The sequence below is a fragment of the Balaenoptera physalus genome (genome assembly GCF_965194825.1).
Source record: "Balaenoptera physalus genome assembly, chromosome: Y".
Taxonomy (NCBI): domain Eukaryota; kingdom Metazoa; phylum Chordata; class Mammalia; order Artiodactyla; family Balaenopteridae; genus Balaenoptera; species Balaenoptera physalus.
The window spans coordinates 24539678-24555832 of record NC_138904.1 but is presented as its reverse complement, the minus strand read 5'-3'; the positions used below and the strand labels follow the sequence as shown (position 1 = coordinate 24555832).

The window sequence follows — 16155 nt, the reverse complement described above, 5'->3', positions numbered from 1 at the left end:
GCAGAGCACCGGCTCCAGACGTGCAGGCTCAGTAATTGTGGCTCACGGGCCCAGCTGCTCTGCGGCATGTGGGATCTTCCCAGACGAGGGCTCGAACCCACGTCCTCTGCATTGGCAGGCAGACTCTCAACCACTGCGCTACCAGGGAAACCCCTCATTGTAGTTTTGATTTGCATTTCTCTAATGATTAGTGACGTTGAGCATCCTTTCATGTGTTTGTTGGCAATCCGTATATCTTCTTGGAGAAATGTCTATTTAGGTCTTCTACCCATTTTTGGGATTGGGTTGTTTGTTTTTTTGATATTGAGCTGCTTGTAAATTTGGGAGATTAATCATTTGTCAGCTGCTTCATTTGCAAATTTTTTCTCCAATTCTGAGGGTTGTCTTTTCATCCTGTTTATGGTTTCCTTTGCTGTGCAAAAGCTTTTAAGTTTCATTAGGTCCCATTTGTTTATTTTTGTTTTTATTTCCGCGTCTCTAGGAGGTGGGCCAAAAAGCATCTTGCTGTGATTTATGTCATAGAGTGTTCTCCCTATATTTTCCTCTAAGAGTTTATAGTGTCTGGCCTTACATTTAGGTCTTTAATCCATTTTGAGTTTATTTTTGCGTATGGTGTTCGGCAGTGTTCTAATTTCATTCTTTTACATGTAGCTGTCCAGTTTTCGCACCACCACTTATTGAAGAGGCTGTCTTTTCTCCATTGTATATTCTCGCCTCCTTTATCAAAAATAAGGTGATCATATGTGCGTGGGTTTGTCTCTGGGCTATCTTGTTCCATTGATCTGTATTTCTGTTTTTGTGCCAGTACCATACTGTCTTGATTACTGTAACTTTGTAGTGTAGCCTGAAGTCAGGGAGCCTGATGATTCCTCCAGATCCATTTTTCGTTTTCAAGATTGCTTTGGCTATTCGGCATCTTTGGTGGCTCCATACAGACTGTGCAATTTTTTGTGCTTGTTCTGTGAAAAATGCCCTTGGTAGTTCGATAGGGATTGCATTGAATCTGTAGCTTGCTTTTGGTAGTAGAGTCATTTTCGCAATGTTGATTCTTCCATTCCAAGAATATGGTATATCTCTCCATGTGTTTGTATCATCTTTAATTTCTTTCATCAGTGTCTTAACAGTTTTCTGCATACAGGTCTTTCGTCTCCTTAGGTAGGTTTATTCCAAGGTATTTTATTCTTTCTGTTGCAGTGGTACGTGGGAGTGTTTCCTTAAATTCTGTTTCAGATTTTTCATCATTAGTGTATCGGACTGCACGAGATTTCTGTGCATTAATTTTGTTTCCTGCTACTTTACCAAATTCATTGATTAGCTCCAGTAGTTTTCTTGTAGCAGCTGTAGGATTCTCTATGTATAGTATCATGTCATCTGCAAACAGTAACAGCTTAACTTCTTCTTTTCCGATTTGGATTCCGTTTCTTTCTTTTTCTTCTCTGATTGCTGTGGCTAAAACTTCCGAAAGTATGAGGAATAATAGTCGTGAGAGTGGACAATCTTCTCTTGTTCCTGATCTTAGAGGAAATGGTTTCATTTTTTCACCATTGAGAATGATGTTGGCTGTGGGTTTGTCATATATGGCCTTTATTATGTTGAGGTAAGTTCCCTCTATGCCTAATTCTGGAGGGTTTTTATCATAAATGGGTGTTGAATTTTGTGAAAAGCTTTTTCTGCACCTATTGAGATGATCATATGGCTTTTCTCCTTCAATTTGTTAATATGGTTTATCACATTGATTTGTGTATATTGGGATAAATCCCACTTGTTCATGGTGTATGATCTTTTTAATGTGCTGTTGGATGCTGTTTGCTAGTATTTTGTTGAGGATTTTTGCATCTATGTTCATCAGTGATATTGGTCTGTAGTTTTCTTTCTTTGTGACATCTTTGTCTGGTTTTGGTATCAGGATGATGGCCTCGTAGAATGAGTTTGGGAGTGTTCCTCCCTCTGCTGTATTTTGGAAGAGTTTGAGAAGGATAGGTGTTAGTTCTTGTCTAAATGTTTGGTAGAATTCGCCTGTGAAGCCATCTGGTCCTGGGCTTTTGTTTGTTGTAAGATTTTTAATCACACTCTCAATTTCAGTGCTTGTGAGTGGTCTGTTTATATTTTCTATTTCTTCCTGGTTCAGTCTAGGAAGGTTGTGCTTTTCTAAGAATTTGTCCATTTCTTCCAGGTTGTCCATTTTATTGGCATATAGTTGCTTTTATTAATCTCTCATGATCCTTTGTATTTCTGCAGTGTCAGTTGTTACTTCTTTTTCATTTCTAATTCAATTGATTAGAGTCTTCTCCCTGTTTTTCTTGATGAGTCTGGCTAATGGTTTATCAATTTTGTTTATTTTCTCAAAGAACCAGCTTTTAGTTTTATTGATCCTTGCTATTGTGTCATTCATTTCTTTTTCATTTATTTCTGATCCAATCTTTAAGATTTCTTTTCTCCTGCTAACTTTGGGGTTTTTTTGTTCTTCTTTCTCTGATTGCTTTAGGTGTAAGGTTAGGTTGTTTATTTGGGGTGTTTCTTATTTCTTGACGTAGGATTGAATTGCTCTCAACTTCCCTCTTAGAACTGCTTTTGCTGCATCCCATAGGTTTTGGGTCGTCATGTTTTCATTGTTATTTGTTTCTAGGTATTTTTTGATTTCTTTGATTTCTTCAGTGATCTCTTGTTTATTAAGTAGTGTATTGTTTAGCCTCCATGTATTTGTAATTTTTACATGTTTTTTTCCTGTAATTGAAATCTAGTCTCATAGCGTTGTGGTCAGAAAAGGTTCTTCATATGATTTCAATTTTCTTAAATTTACTAAGGCTTGATTTGTGACCCAAGATATGATCTATCTAGGAGAATGTTCCATAAGCACTAGAGAAGAAAATGTATTCGGTTGTTTTTGGATGGAATGTCCTATAAATATCAGTGAAATCCATCTTGTTTAATGTATCATTTAAAGCTTGTGTTTCCTTATTTATTTTCATTTTGGATGATCTGTCCATTGGTGAAATTGGGGTATTAAAGTACCGTACTATGATTGTGTTACTGTCAATTTCCCCTTTTATGGCTGGTAGTATGTGCCTTATGTATTGAGGTGCTCCTATGTTGGGTGCATAAATATTTACAATTGTTATATCTTCTTCTTGGATTGATCCCTTGATCATTATGTAGTGTCCTTCTTTGTCTCTTGTAATAGTCTTTATTTTAAAGTCTATTTTGTCTGCTATGAGAATTGCTACTCCAGCTTTCCTTTGATATCCATTTACGTGGAATATCTTTTTCCATCCCCTCGCTTTCAGTCTGTATGTGTCACTAGGTCTGAAGTGGGTCTCTTGTAGACAGCATATATACGGGTCCTGTTTTTGTATCCATTCAGGCAGTCTGTGTTCTTTGGTTGGAGCATTTAATCCATTTACATTTAAGGTAGTTATCAATATGTATGTTCATTCCTATTCCCATTTTCTTAATTGTTTTGGGTTTGTTATTGTAGGTCTTTTTCTTTTCTTGTGTTTTCTGCCTAGAGAAGTTCCTTTAGCATTTGTTGTAAAGCTGGTTTGGTGGTGCTGAATTCTCTTAGCTTTTGCTTGTCTGTAAAAGTTTTAATTTCTCTGTCGAATCTGAATGAGATCCTTGCTGGGTAGAGTAATCTTGGTTGTAGGTTTTTCCCTTTCATCACTTTAAATATGTCTTGCCTCTCCCTTCTGGCTTGCAGAGTTTCTGCTGAAAGATCAGCTGTTAACTTTATGGGGATTCCCTTGTATGTATTTTGTTGTTTTACCCTTGTTGCTTTTAATAATTTTTCTTTGTATTCAATGTCTGATAGTTTGATTAATATGTGTCATGGCATGTTTCTCCTTGGGTTTATCCTGTATGGGACTCTCTGCGCTTCCTGGACTTGGTTGACTATTTCCTTTCCCATGTTAAGGAAGTTTTCAACTATAATCTCTTCAAATAGTTTCTCAGACCCTGTCTTTTACTCTTCTTCTTCTGAGACCCCTATAATTCGAATGTTGGTGCGTTTAATTTTTGCCCAGAGGTCTCGAGACTGTCCTCAATTCTTTTCATTCTTTTTTCTTTATTCTGCTCTGCAGTGGTTACTTCCACTATTTTATCATCCAGGTCACTTATCCGTTCTTCTGCCTCAGTTATTGTGCTATTGACTCCTTCTAGAGAATTTTAAATTGCATTTATTGTGTTGTTCATCATTGTTTGCTCTTTAGTTCTTCTAGGTCCTTGTTAAACGTTTCTTGTATTTTCACCATTCTATTTGGATCATGTTTACTACCATTACTCTGAATTTTTTTTCAGGTAGACTGACTATTTCCTCTTCATTTGTTTGGTCTGGTGGGTTTTTACGTTGCTCCTTCAACTGCTATGTGTTTCTCTGTCTTCTCATTTTGCTTAACTTACTGTGTTTGGGGTCTCCTTTTCGCAGGCTGCAGGTTCGTAGTTCCTGTTGTTTTTCGTGTCTGCCCCCAGTGGGTAAGGTTGGTTCAGTGGGTTGTGTAGGCTTCCTGGTGGAGGGGACTGGTGCTTGTGTTCTGGTGGATGAGGCTGGATCTTGTCTTTATGGTGGGCTGTGCCATGTCTGCTGGTGTGTTTTGGGTTGTCTGTGGACTTAGTATGATTTTAGGCAACCTCTCTGCTAATGGGTGGCGTTGTGTTCCTGTCTTGCTAGTTGTTCGGCATGGGGTGTCCAGCACTGTAGCTTGCTGTTCACTGAGTGGAGCTGGGTCTTAGCATTGAGATGGAGGTCTCTGGGAGAGCTTTCACCATTTGATATTACTTTGAGCCGGGAGGTCTGTGGTGGACCAATATCGTGAACTCAGCTCTCCCACCTCTGAGGCACAGGCCTGACACGCGGCCGGAGCACCAAGACCCTGTCAGCCACACAGCTCAGGAGAAAAGAAGGAGAGAGAGAGAGAGAGGGAGGGAGAGGGAGAGGGAGGAGGGAGGAGGTAGGAGGGAGGGAGGGAAAATAAAGTTACTAAAATTTAAAAACTTATTGAAAATTTAAAAAATTAAAAAGTAATTAAACAGAGAAAAATAAAAAGAAAGAAAGAAAAGCACAACCAGTCCAAATAACACATCCACCGATTATAGCAAGTGCTAAAACCTATACTAAAAAATGCACAGAGAGAACCCCAGGACAAATGGTAAAAGCAAAGCTATACAGAGAAAATCACACCAAGAAGCATACACATACACACTCAGAAAAAGAGAAAAAGGAAAAGAAAAAAATATATATATATATTAAAAAAAAAGAAGGAAGAGGGCAACCAAATAAATAAATCTACCAATGATAATAAACTCTAAGTACTAAACTAAGAAAACATAAAACCAGAAAGAAAATAGGTGCAGAAAGCAAACCCCAAGGCTACAGTTTCTCCCAAAGTCCACCACCTTAAATTTGGGATGATTTGTTGTCTATTTAGGTATTCCAGAGATGCAGGGTACATCAAGTTGATTGTGGAGATTTAATCCTCTGCTCCTGAGGCTGCTGGGAGAGATTTCCCTTCTCGTCTTTGTTCACACAGCTCCTGTGGTTCAGCTTTGGATTTGGACATGCCTCTGCGTGTAGGTCGCCTGAGGGCATCTGTTCTTCGATCAGACAGGACAGGGTTAAAGGAGCAGCTGATTCAGGGGCTCTGGCTCACTCAGGCCGGGGAGAAGGAGGGCTATGGGATGTGGGGCGAGCCTGCAGCTGCAGAAGCCGGCGTGACGTTGCACCAGCCTGAGGTGTGCCGTGTGTTCTCCCAGGGAAGTTGTCCCTGGATCACGGGACCCTGGCAGTGGCGGGCTGCACAGGCTCCCGGGAGGGGAGGTGTGGATAGTGACCTGTGCCTGTTCACAGGCTCCTTGGTGGCTGCAGCAGCAGCCTTAGCATCTCATGGCCGTCTCTGGTGTCCTCACTGACAGCCGCAGCTCACGCCCATCTCTGGAGCTCGTTTAGGCGGTGCTCTGAATCCCCTCTCCTCGCGCACCCCAAAACAATGGTCTCTTGCCCCTTATGCAGTTCCAGACTTTTTCCCTGGACTCCCTCCCGGCTAGCTGTGGCACACTAGCCCCCTTCAGGCTGTGTTCACGCCGCCAACCCCAGTCCTCTTCCTGCAATCCGACCGAAGCCCGAGCCTCAGCTCCAGGCCCCGCCCACCCTGGGCAGGTGAGCAGACAAGCCTCTCGGGCTGGTGAGTGCTGGTTGGCACCCATCCCCTGTGTGGGAATCTCTCCGCTTTGCCCTCCTCACCCCTGTGGCTGCGCTCTCCTCCGTGGCTCCGAAGCTTCACCCCCTCAGCCACCCGCAGTCTCCGCCCGCGAAGGGGCTTCCTAGTGTGTGGAAACCTTTCCTCCTTCATAGCTCCCTCCCACTGGTGCGCGTCCCATCCCTATTCTTTTGTCTCTGTTATTTCGTTTTTCTTTTGCCCTACCCAAGTACGTGGGGAGTTTCTTGCCTTTTGGGAGGTCTGACGTCTTCTGCCAGCGTTCAGTGGGTGTTCTGTAGGAGCAGTTCCACGTGTAGATGTATTTCTAATGTATCTGTGGGAAGGAAAGTGATCTCCGCGTCTTACTCTTCCACCATCTTGCCCAGACCCACTGGGGAAGGACATTAAGTCTTTTGTGTGAGTCAGGTGCCATGCAGAGCTCTCAATGGCAGAATCAAGGCTTGTGTGATCTACAATACAAACTCCTATAAAAAAGAATGAGATCTTGCATTTGCAACAAATATGGATGAATCTAGAGGTTATTATTATGCTCAACTGAAATATGTCAGACGGGGAAATACAGATAACATATGATTTCTCTTATATGTGGAATCTTACAAGGTTTTGTATTATCTGTTGTGCACCTGGCTCAAAACAAAAAGCGAGCCAGACCAAAAAGTCAAGGAACGCTGAGAGTCGAGGGAGGAGACGCCCTCACAGGCATACTTCTGATGAGGGAGATAAAAACTATGACTCCCATAAGGCTGTGGGGCACTGGGACCTGACTCCCAGCGTGCTCTGCGAGGTTCAAGAGAGTCTAGGTGGTAGACCCATCATGTCGGTTCAGAATGGCCGCTAAAGCCATGCAGAACTGGCCCTGCAGGATGGCAACCTCTGAGGAGGAGCCTGAGGCCTTGACGGAGCTGCTGGACATCGTGCGCCACCTGGAAAATTTGCCTGTGAGTGAGTGGCCTTAACTACTTCTTTGATAGACTTTCAATCAAGCCCTGTGCCCCACATCTGCTTTTTGTGACACCTGGTTGTTCCCAATTCTGAGTATTTCCTAGATTCTCCAGCAGAAACAGTCTTGCTCTTGTGGGCATACCCCTTGCAGGTAACTACATTTCAACTTTCTGGTTCTCAGTTAATCCCTCTCTGTCCACTGTCCAGCATGCAAACATTTTGTTGATAGCTCTCACCGACTGTTGATGTCTCTCTGATTCCCTTTTTCCTTGAAGAATCTCTATCTTTTAATACATCCTTGTGGTAATTTTCATGAGGCTGCAGCAAGGAGTCATGATAAAAATGTGTGTTTATTATGCCACATTCAATTAGGAGTATTTTCTGTCTTTTCTAAACTTTCTTTTGACCCAATTTCTCTCACACAGTCTTATTCACATCTGTTTTAAAAACTGAGTCCTGTAAGAATCCTGAACATGGCTCCCTGTGACTCATCTCCATGAAGTCTGTCCTAACTACTCTAACCTACATTGTTCCTGTCTTGTTGGAGCTTAACATAGTCCATACCTTATTCTAGCCCAGCGTGGGTTCTCCTTTGTTTCTTGTTTGCCAACTCGTGTGCTCCAAACCTGGCTGAAGTTGGGTATCCTCTTTCTCTGGTATTCCCTCCACTGATGCCTCGCAGAGATGTGGAGAGGGAAATGTGAGTTGGAGGAAGACTATTCCTGGCTCTGTCTTTCCAGGACTCCCAACCTCTGGTGGCCAAATCAGTGTGACCCACCACTGGCTCCCTGTCATTGAATGCAGCCCAGAGTGGTGCTGGAGCAGGTCCAGGCAGGAGAGGACTAACTGCATGGAGCAAAGTGGGGGAGGAAAACACCTTGCCTTCTAGACCTAAAACAGGTTCCCAAGACCAGAGCGGGGATGCTGGTGCCACAGGCACTCAGGCCATGAGCTGGGTGAGGAGGTAAGAGTGTTGCATGAGCCGGGTTGATGGTGTGTGTGACCTTGGGGTGGACAGAGCCCCAGAGGGTGGGCAAGTGTGAGAGACTGTTCACAGTTCATTGACTGTGGTCTGGGCTTCCTCCAGTAAGCAGTGTGATCCTTGTCAACCTCTACCTGGTAGTGTTTATGCCATACTGGCCTGTCACTGTGCTCATGCTCACCTGGCTGGCTTTTGACTGGAAAACCCCTGAGGGAGGTGAGGGCCCTGAGAGGGCTGTATTGCCACCCACCACACGATCTTTCTTTTTCTTCTTATACTGTGGTCAATTCCGGGCAGCCCTTCAGCCTGACTTTGTTTGGGCTGGAGAAGGTAAGGGACGGGGTCTTTTCAAGGTGCCAGTGAGACCCAGATAGGAACTGAAGTAGGCTAGGGGAGGGGTGGCTAGTACAGCAGAGAGCTAGGCCTGTCCTAAATTGGCCCAGATGTTCATTCCTAGCCTAGGTGTTACTTAAGAGGGCAGGAAACAACAGGGGGTGAGGGCACCCTGAGGCAGGCCTTAAAGGGCTCTGAAGAAGACAAGGGAGGTGTCCCAAGCTCAGCAACACTGGCTCTGTTTTCAGGAGGCTGCTGGTTTACCTGCGTAAGACACTGGTGCGTGTGGAAACAGTACTGTGATTACTTCTCACTCAAGGTGAAGAGCTGCAGATCTCCACTTTGGCCCCAGGCCCAGTCCCAACTCCAGTGGCAGCGGCTGGGCCAGGGTGGGGGTCATGGGCATCATTCACATTGAGCTTCATGTGGATGACGCTCCCTGGAGCTGTGTGTTACCCTACCTGCATGGCCAGCCAGACACGACAGCTGTTTCCTTTCTAGGTCTCTGGCCAGAAGAGGCTATACCCCTGGCTATACCCCTCTTGACTCTATGTTTCTCCAAAGCTTTTGAAGACTCACGATCTCGCCCCCAGCTTCAACTACATCCTCCCCTGCCATCCTCACCAGCTCATGTCCCACTCATGCTTTGGCCACTTTGCCACAGAGAAGTCAGGCTTCTCCAAGATCTTTCCTGGCATGACTCCTTATATCCTCACACTGGAGACCTTTTTCTGGGGGCCTTTCCTCAGAGAATATGTCATGTCTACAGGTGAGTTGGCTCCTAGGATGTAAAGTCAAAGAAGTAAATGGCTCCCCGAGAGCCATGGGTGAGAATAAGGCCAATTCTGTGATCCCTTCTGGTCTGAAAAGCTATCATAGGTTCAACTGCCTTATGTGAGACTCTCCCCTCCTTTGAAGAGGTAGGGAAGAAAGTTAGGAGGTTTGGGAGGTCACCAATTATCTTTTTTTTTTTTTCTGCCCTCCAGGGCCCTGGTCTGTGAGCCAGTCCTCCATGGACTTCCTGTTTACCCATACAGGCACAAACAACATGCTGATTGTGGTGGTCAGTTGCCTTGCTGAGTGCAGATACAGCCTTCCAGGATCTATCACCTTGGTCTTGAAGAACCACACTGGCTTTGTACACACAGCCCTTCAGCATGGGTAAGGACACTTCTAGTCCAGACTGGAGAGAGGGATTCCAAAAGCCCAGTGGGGAAGGAGGAAGAGGTTTTGAGGAAATGATATATAAAGAGGGAGGGGGAAAGCCACTTCTGTGGTGGAATAGAGCCTGGGTCAGGTTCTAGAGGCATTTCTGCTTCTGAAGAAAGGCCAGCAGGCCAACCCGGAACCTGATCTGCCTCAGACTAGCATCTCATCTGGGGCAGTCCCTTCGTGAAAAGTGACTGGCTGCAACCCTATCTCAGAGAAAACCAAAATTACCGTGTGAACTAAAGGGAAGAAACTGAAAAGAAATGGCCCTTGGGTCTTTTTTTTTTTTTTTAACATCTTTAATGGAGTATAATTGCATTACAATGGTGTGTTAGTTTCTGCTTTATAACAAAGTGAATCAGTTATACATATACATATATTCCCATATCTCTTCCCTCTTCCCTCCCTCCCACCCTCCCTATCCTACCCCTCTAGGTGGTCACAAACCACCAAGCTGATCTCCCTGTGCTATGCGGCTGCTTCCCACTAGCTATCTATTTTACGTTTGGTAGTCTATATATGTCCATGCCACTCTCTCACTTTGTCACAGCTTACCCTTCCCCTTCCCCATATCCTCAAGTCCATTCTCTAGTAGGTCTGTGTCTTTATTCCCATCTTGCCCCTAGGTTCTTCATGACCTTTTTTTTCTTTTTCTTCTTAGATTCCGTATATATATATACAACCTAGCAATCCCACTACTGGACATATACCCTGAGAAAACCATAATTCAAAAAGAGTCATGTACCAAAATGTTCATTGCAGCTCTATTTATAATAACCAGGACATGGAAGCAACCTAAGTGTCCATCAACAGATGAATGGATAAAGAAGATGTGACACATATATACAATGGAATATTACTCAGCCATAAAAAGAAACGAAGTTGAGTTATTTGTAGTGAGATGGATGGATGTAGAGTCTGTCATACAGAGTGAAGTAAGTCAGAAAGAGAAAAACAAAGGCCCTTGGGTCTTAGCTTCCAGTGTTTCAGACCTTGTGGGTTTACAGGAGGGTCTGGGACTCGCTTCCCTTAGCTTGCTGCTACTTTGCCCCCAGAGGCAGCTTGGGGTAGACCATGAGGCCCTCCCACTTAGCCTGGACCTGGGCCCAGCTTGGTTAGGGGCTGAAGAGCTTACAGGGAGAACCAGGGACCACTGATGGTCAGCGTGTCTGGCTTTCAGCAGGGTCCCTACCTTTCTGGCCATCAGAGAACATGCTTTTCCTCTGCAGGGTGGCTCTAATCCCTGCCTATGCCTTTAGGGAGACAGAACTCTACAATCAGCAGATTTTCACACCCGGGGGCTTCATTAATCACTTGCAAAAGTGATTCCAGAGTATGGTACACATCTACCCTTGTGCTTTCTACACAAGAGAGAACTTTTGGGGAACTCCTGGGGCCTTCTGCCCTACGATCGGCGTGTAACCACCATTGGTGAGTTGGCCCTTCTGCTGGCAGCCTCATCTGGGACACAGGATCCAGTTCCAAGGCTGGACCTTGGCTCTGGCCATGTCCAGAGGCAGAGAAGCTGGCCAGGATGAGCGCAGGGGTGGGGGAAGTGTGGGGAGAACCCGGGCTTGAGGACTGAGACCTATTCTGAGGAACGAGTCATTCTGATGCTTTCCCTTTCCCTTCTCCGTCTCCCCTGGCAGTCAGGAAGCCTCTACCACTGCCCAAGATTGAGAACCTGAGCAAGGAGATTGTGACAAAATACCACGTGGTCTATATCTATGCCCTGTACAAACTGTTTGACAAACAGAAGACCAAGTTTGGCTTCTCAGAGACCCAGGAGCTGGTGATAACTTGACAGACATCTCCCCAAGTTCTCTCAGCCTGGTTGGAAGGAGTGAAACAGGTGAACAGGAGGACCAAAGTCAGCCATGAGACTCCTGCTCCTGATTCGGCCAGTCCTCACCATGACAAGAGTGTGTGTGGGTGCCTGTTTGGCTGTTTTCTGGATCCCTCTTTCTCCTTCATTTCTCTCCTTCTAGCTCTTATCTGCCTTTTCCTCGGGGTTACAAGGAGATGGCCCCAAAGTCAGGGAAGGCCCTAAGGGAGAGGGGTCCTGAAAGCTCCCTCACACATGCCCACTCAGCATCAACACTGAGGAAAACAAGGTACAGAACAAAAAGCCCACCTTCTGATACTGTCTGTGCCCCACGTAGCCTGTTCTGAGGGCCTAATATCCCTGCACTTGTCTCTTCTTCTCCAGCTCTTAAGCAGCCCCATCTTCTGTCATCAAGGTTCCTCCAGGACTGGCAGCCTTGAGATCCAGTAGGCTCTGAATTTAGTCCCCTCCACCTTCATGCCCTGTGACTTGCATCAGTCTTCTCTGAGCCTGTTTCCTCATCTGTAAAATAAGACAAATAGTCCCTCCCCTGCTTACCCCAAAGGCTGGTGGGATAATGATATCGAATGTGATTGAACTTTGTAAACTGGAGAGATACACAAAATTATTCTCCTCCAACCATTTTGCCCACTTCCTGTCCCTGAGTAAGCAATGCCCTAAATTTCATGGCATCTCAATGTTTAAAAGAAAGTTTATCCAATTAAAAAAACATTCTAATCTATTTTTATTTTTTAAAGTTTGTCTTTTTATTTTATTTTTTGGCTGCACAGCACATGGGATCTTAGTTCCCCAACCAGGGATTGAACCCGCACCCTCTGCATTGGAAACATAGAGAATTAACCACTGAACTGCCAAGGAAATCCCTAATCTATTTTTTTAAAAAGAAAGTTTACAGTGTAGGATCTTGTCAACAGTTCTTTGAAAGTTTAAGTAACCTTTCTAGTTGGGTGACCTTGGGGGAGCTACTTAAACTCTTTAATGTTGGTCTCCTCATCTGCAAAATGGGATGATACATCATGGGGAACTGGAGGCTGGATCTACCAAAGCTGTTTTGGGCTGAGGCCTGAAGAATGTTATAGATGCTATGGTCTCAAGCTGAGGGTGACTCCCTGCTGTGTCATTGCCTCAGGACAATGTTCCTTTGTGCAGGAACTCTAGCCTATCAGACATGCAGTTACAGGAAAAGACCTAGGTGATAGGGATGGGTGCATGTGAGCTGGGGCACAGAGAGGATGTGGGATGTTCTGACAGGAAATTCAGACCACCTTCCTCCTGCTGCCCCTTCTGAAATGGGTGCCTTGGTCCTTCCCCAAGTTCATGTGTGGTGTCAAAGAAACACCTAGTACGAATTCCCTCGTGGTCCAGTGGTTAGGATTCTGGGCTTTACCTGCTGAGGGCACAGGTTCAATCCTGGTCGGGGAACTACGATTCCCCAAGCCATAAGGCATGGCCAACCGCCAGAGCCACCACCAGAACAACAACAGCAAAAAAAAAAAAGAAGAAGAACCTAGCGTGTAGGAAGTGCTTAAGCCGATCTTAAGAACAAGGGGAAAAAGCTTTATTTGCAAAGAACAAACCATTAATTTACACAAACTTACATCCCAGTTTATATACATTATGTATAGCTTATATACACAGTATCTCTCACTGAATGCTGACTCCTAAAGAAGCACTGGGCCTGCTTCAGGCCATTCTCACCACAAAGCCCACCCCCGACCCCAGCTAGAAGCTTTTAGACTAAAGAAATGACATACCCCAACTCCACTTGGAGAGAACCCTGAAAAGGATTACAAAAAAAAAAAAAAAAAAGCCAGTTCCTTCTTTGTGCTTACATGGCCTAGGGAAGCCTCCAGACAGGGACGGAGACTGAAGCAGCGCCAGGGTGGCCTCAGGACTCCGTGATGTTGGGCCCATCTGAAGCCTTCAATCCAGAGGCAGAAGCTAGGAGAGTGTCCTGGGGAAGGAAGCACTCTGACCAAGGCTGTGACTATGCTTTCTCTGCCTGGCCAGGCTCCTGATGGGGGCCAAGAACTTCCAGCCTCAAGTCTGTGGGTGGTAGAAACAAGGGGGCTGTGTGGGACATGGACTGTTCCTCCCTCACCCTGCTGAGTCTGGAGGTTGGGGCTCCTTTACCTTGGGCAGCTTGCCTTCCATCTCTGGGCCTCAGTTTCCACATGAGTGACATGGTGTAGAAACGTAGGTTCAGCTAGATTCCCTCTAAGGGCCTCTCAAACTCTCAGTTTCTCTTAATCTATTTGCATCTACCACAAGTTACATAAAGCACTCATACTCACACATGGCTCAAAGTCTTTGTTCACCTCCAGGGTTCCTAGCCCTTTACTGCTCATCAAAAGAAATTTGGTTCAGGGTTGATGAAGGGGGAAATAAGGCAAAGACAACATTTTCCAAGGAACCAGTAGCTGATCAGCCCTCAATAGCTGCCTTTTGTGCCAGCTTTGGCTGTTGAAGCCGAAGAAGCTGGTAAAGTCCCCACCATGCAATTCTCCTTCAAACCTCTGTCATCCACTTGCTCACAAATGTCCTCATCCCATTCTCTATGCTAGCCTTGGCCTTCTGGAAAAGCCACATCGGCATAATTCCAAGGTGTGAACCTAGACCTACATTCTCTTAAGAGTAAACTGCTTCAATAACTTTGCAGAAACAGGGTTACTTCTTGTTTACCTCATCACCCCTCTCCCTCCAGGGTTCCTTTTGAGGGGTCTCAATGAATAAAGGAGTCCTGTGAGAATCCTATTTCCCCTCTAATCCCCTCCACATCTGGAGAATAGGGTGGATGTCAGAATGTCCTTTAGGGGAACAATTAAGAAACATTTTCTTTCCTTCATCTCACACCTTTTTGGCTTTAGAACCAGACTTCTCTCGGGTCTTCCCTGCATCCTTGAGAGATCTTGGTAGTACAGAGGTCTTTGTGGTATGGCAGAAAGAAATAAGGAGTCACTTAGTAGTGGCAGGAATTGGCTAGTTCCTATAACTTGTCCCAAGGGTAACCAGAGGAGGTCCTTGTCCACAGTTGGGGCTCCATACACAATGCTTGGTTGGTTTATTGAGTGGATGAAAGAACATGATGGGGCATCCATTCTGTGGGTAATGGAGGCCTGCTGCTTGGACATGGTACCAAGATGATTATTCTGAACACAAGAGCTCTAAGGCTGATGGGTGCTTTCCAAAGAAACTGCCTACTCTTTTGCCCCAGAACCCCTGGCAGCCAAGAGAAGAGGTGTTACCATCAAAGAATGAAAACTAGCCTCTTTGGATTTCTCCCTAGGTCCTTCAAGAATTTGAGCTCCATATTACCATTTTTATTGGTTCTTTCTAGATTCCAAATTCAACACAATGCTGGGGCAGAACAGAATAGCTTTGTAATCAGACCTAGTTAAAAGCCCCAGATTTGTGACTTAAGCTGGTAAACAATGGGATTGATAATTTTATCAGAGGAGATAAGAGAGAAAGCACTTTACAAACTTTAAGGAGAGGTTCTCATCAGCTCCTGCTATAACTGAGGACTGTCTAAGGCACTTTATAGGAGCTGGAGCCAAACACATGCCTCAAGTTTGCCTCAGCTGGGGTGGCAAGGCTGTCACTAGCAACCAGACAATGGTGGTGTAGCTCACCCTTCTTGCCTTGACCCCTGAAGGGTCAAGCAGTGTATTTGCTTAGAAAGGGAAGGCACAGCAGAGAAATGAGTACTGTTGTTCTTGATGGATTTCAGTTGCCGGAAGGAGCTTATTCTCTCTCTCCTCAAAAGGAAACTTGTTTCAGGAGTAAGAGTAGTAGTTTCTACAAGACTGGCCCTCCCAGCTTTGGGTTAGACCCAGCACCTAGACTGGGCCCAGGCAGTTAGAAATAAGGCCCTTGAATGATCTTGTCATGTGATTTGATGGGAAGCTTGGGGTTGTGGGGGAAGGTGTCTTTGGGCCTGACTAGATGGCAGAGCCCTGCCCTGTGCCGAGACGCTGCCTTCCCCTGAGCCTGGATTCAGGGAAGCAGGCCTGGAATCTATGGTGACTCTGCTGTGCTGTGGTTTTGCAGAGCCAGAGAGAAGAAAGGGGGATGTGGTTAGTAGGGAATCAGCCACTGTCCTTTCAGACAATGCCTGGGCTAATGACTACTTGGGTTGTAACATACTTGAAGAAAACCCTGTCCTATCCTCAGCTCTTACCGTTTCTAGGTCAGGTAGAAAAGCTCTGTCTTGCCGAGGCCCAGGGTCAGTCTAGGGTTTAGGAATGTTAGTAGGCTAACATGGCAGCTGCCAAAATATTAGAATTTGAAGGAAATTCTGGAGGTCATCCAGTCCAACCTCTTTGCCCCCAGACATGACTCGACTAGATGAATATTTGTGTTGCTTAATAAATGGAAACTTTCCTTTGTGCCCAGGTAATCTAAAGAGTAGCCCAGACTCATATAAACACAGGTCCCCAGGATAGGCACCTGTCTCAGACAGAGGTAGGCTCTGGGGAGGAAGAAAATGGGAGTTCTTGTCAGGGTGGGAAGGGTACAATTGGGGGGGGGACCCAAGGAGTCTTCTGAGCTTGAAGCACAGTTGTAAACAAAGTGAAAGACATGTGGCCCCAAGCATGGCCTCTGGTTCTTATGCAGGCAGGTTTCTGGCCATG

At 45.3% G+C, this 16155-nt stretch overlaps 1 pseudogene across 1 annotated transcript in view; it reads left to right on the top strand.

The window, feature by feature from the left end:
* LOC309653409 (acyl-CoA wax alcohol acyltransferase 2-like) overlaps nt 1-11479 on the top strand; it is a 36053-nt pseudogene extending 24574 nt beyond the window's left edge. The window contains exons 2-7 of the transcript in view: nt 8239-8349; nt 8715-8785; nt 9031-9235; nt 9453-9627; nt 10905-11106; nt 11325-11479. The product of the transcript in view is annotated as an acyl-CoA wax alcohol acyltransferase 2-like (transcript). The remainder of the gene's footprint in view (nt 1-8238; nt 8350-8714; nt 8786-9030; nt 9236-9452; nt 9628-10904; nt 11107-11324) is intronic.
* The last annotated feature ends 4676 nt before the right edge of the window (nt 11480-16155 follow it).